The sequence below is a fragment of the Lactuca sativa genome, chromosome 1, assembly GCF_002870075.4.
Source record: "Lactuca sativa cultivar Salinas chromosome 1, Lsat_Salinas_v11, whole genome shotgun sequence".
Classification (NCBI taxonomy): Eukaryota; Viridiplantae; Streptophyta; class Magnoliopsida; order Asterales; family Asteraceae; genus Lactuca; species Lactuca sativa.
In genome coordinates this window covers 171,468,159-171,471,505 of record NC_056623.2, presented here as the reverse complement: position 1 = coordinate 171,471,505, position 3,347 = coordinate 171,468,159, and positions in this window count along the sequence as shown.

Here is a 3,347-nt window from a genome sequence, read left to right as displayed (position 1 = left end):
TCCATTTGTATGCTAGTTATTAATGACATGTGATTGATATAATAACTAGCATGATTCAACTTGTATTCCCCCCATAAAAGCATTTATAAACATTTAAAAACATTTAAAAGGTTAATTAAGGGGTATGAAATCACCTACAGTGAGTGGATCGTATGGAAGTGTCGGACAAGTGCTAGGTGTCAAGTGAAGACTTGAACACACACAATGATCCTAATAACATATAAAGACATATGTATGTATACAATTAGTGATTATAACACTAACTAGACAAGTATAAACACCCTGATGTGTGGAAAACACTTTGGTCAAAGTGTTAGGAGGCCATTGGGTTGCAACAAAGGAGTGAAAGGCATTGTTATTGAGTTTATGGCCCATGGACCATACTTAATGGAGTTTACGGCCCAAGGGGAGTTTACTCCTGGCTGTAAACTATATAAAGGGTCTCAATTTGATGCTTAAAGGTATGATGTCTTAAGTAGTTAAGTGTTCCAAGTCTAAACAAGAGGCTAGGTTAGTTTAAGGTCTAAGAGTTAACCTCAACTTGAGTTTACGGCCTAGGGACCACTTCCCCATGAGTTTACGGCCGTAAACTCATGGTATGAAGTACCATTTCGATGTTTGAGGTCCCTAGTTCAATGGTGGTTGGTTCTAGGCTAAGTTCTGGGCATAAGGAAGGAAGAGAGGGCATCATTGCACCCTTAAAGGGAGTTTACGGCCTTGGGAGATCCTTGGCCATAAATTCTCATTCAACCTTTGATTCTTGATGTTTCTAAGGCCTAAACATGTTAAACCTAGTACATAACAAGCTAGAACAAGAGTACTTATGATCTAGGAACTTGAACGGTCATTTTTGGCCAAGAACACTAGTGTGTGTTCTTGGTGAAACTTGAAGATCTACACAAATGGAATGATTTCATGGATGAAATCATGTAAGATCACTAGATCAACTAAGATATCAACTAATTAGGATAAGAAACTTACTAGTTTTGAAGATCGGGGATGAAGATCAAGATGATAGTTGAGAGGATTTGAGAGGAAATTAGCCAAGGGAAAGAAAGGAATGAACAAATGGCCAACTTTTCATCATATAAGGTGGAGTTTACGGCCCACATGGAGTTTACGGCCGTAAACTCCATTGTGGTGTCTGTGAACTCCTGGTTAAGGTGTTTAAGGCTTGTTCTTTGTGCTATAGCTTCAGCAAGTAAACCCCGACACTTATCCCTTAAGTGTACAAGGCTCAGAACGCTCAAATAAACTCCTAATTGTGCTAAAAGATAGCAGAAATGAGTTTGACTTTCAATGAAGTGTTTGACTGAACAGGATAGAAAATTTCGGGTTGTCACAATTTGCATTTGCATGACTATCAAAAAGAGAATTGGTTTGTAGAGGAAAGGGCTGCAAGGAGATATTGGATTCATTATTCATTAAATAAACATACATATATATTGTTACATTCTCCACTTAACCTCTTTAAAAAGCTTCTTTTTTAAATTTTACAAGTGTGTGTATATAGTGAGAGTTGACCATAAACCTGAACCATTATAGGATTAGGACCTGATGGAGATATATAAACAGCTGGCCCAACGTTTACAGAAGATTCAGCCTGAAATGTTGACCTTAATCAGTTCAATTGTGCATAACTAAATGACAATACTTATATATAACTATTGAAGTGCAAAGAAAAGAAAAACATATGGGAGACTCTCCAATATGCAATGTGAGCATTGTATGACCAAGCTCTAGCAAAAGAGCACCAAAATGTTGCATTGCAAGCTCAGACTGCATGACTTCTGATTGGATTTGGGTTCTCACTATATGGACAATTTTAGTTTATAAATCATCAGAAACATGATATAATAAGAATTTACATAAGAATATAAAAAACATAGAATAGAGAGATAAATACAGATAAGGAATGAACAACAGGTCCACTGAGAAGACGTTGTGCATGTCTCATAACAAATGCTAAAGCTGTCGATGATGGTAAGCTACGAGCATTAGAAGGCAATTCTTTTGCACTATTATTTGATGGGTGATGCCCTGTAAAATATCAAATAAATCATGCAAATAATTAACAAGGAATATTAATGTAATATTAAGAAAATAATTCATGAGTTATTATGTACCATTTTGTGATAATGCTTGCTCCATATGGTTCATAAACTCAGAAATTATTTTCAAAGAATCAGGAATTGGCTACAAAAAAAATCCAAGAGCACAAAGTAAGGTTGTACGGAAAATAGAAAAATAAAATTTTGGGTTTGGATGATTAAAGTAAAAAATTTGAAAGATGATGTTTTACTGAAGCAATTGTGGGTACATGTACTGGTGATTGACTATGACTAGGATTTCTTTCATTTCCTTTGGTAACTTGCATGGGAATGCTAAACTGTAAAAAGGTATACAAAATCATTAAGAAATATTTTTATCAAAACTAAAAAATATAGAAATACAAGAGGTGTATCACACAATGAAACAAAAAATGAAAGAACAAGTGTCACCTGCATATTTGGTTGTGATACACCAATGGGGTTTGACTTTTACCCCCTACCCCAAAGGAATTCAAAATTGCCCCAATCACCTAGAATACAAAAAACGACCATTTTACCCTTACACACGCAACAAACATTATTCATCAACTATAACAATTGAAAAACAAAAAAGATCAATGTTGGCTTTTTAGACAACATTTATAAAAGGCCATTGGAGAAGAGAAACATACCTCAGTTATATATGGACTACCACCTTCATTTTGATCAATGTTGGCTTTTTAGATAACATTTACAAAAGGCCATTGGAGAAGAGAAACATACCTTGTTTAGACAGTTGAGATTATATTGGTATGAGAAAGAACCTTTAATAGCTAGCTCTTTGGCCAAATAATAATCTCTTAACATTTTCTTGAGTGAATCTACATCAAATTCTTTACCCTAAAATCGAAAACATGATCATAATCAGATTTCCAAAAAAAAAAGCTAATTCAACAAATTATACTGTGTTCCGAAACTTTGACAAGTGAGCTAACAAAAAAATGTGTGTGATAAGACTATTATGGTGATCAGGAAAGATTTCAAATGGAGCAACAACCAAAGATATCCATTGAGCTGCCATATGTATATTTATTTTATAGACATATGTTTTACGTGGTGATCAGGAGAGGCATTCAAGAAGTTTCATTATAGAAAGAATGGAGTGCCATGAAGATTGACAATTTGGTATGCATATAATAAGAAAATGGTGTCCACACTGGAAATAACTATGAAAGAATGAGATAACATCTTTATCCAACAAGAGAAACCCAAGCAACCAATACATAGAGCATCAAAAACAGACAGAATGGAGTACCT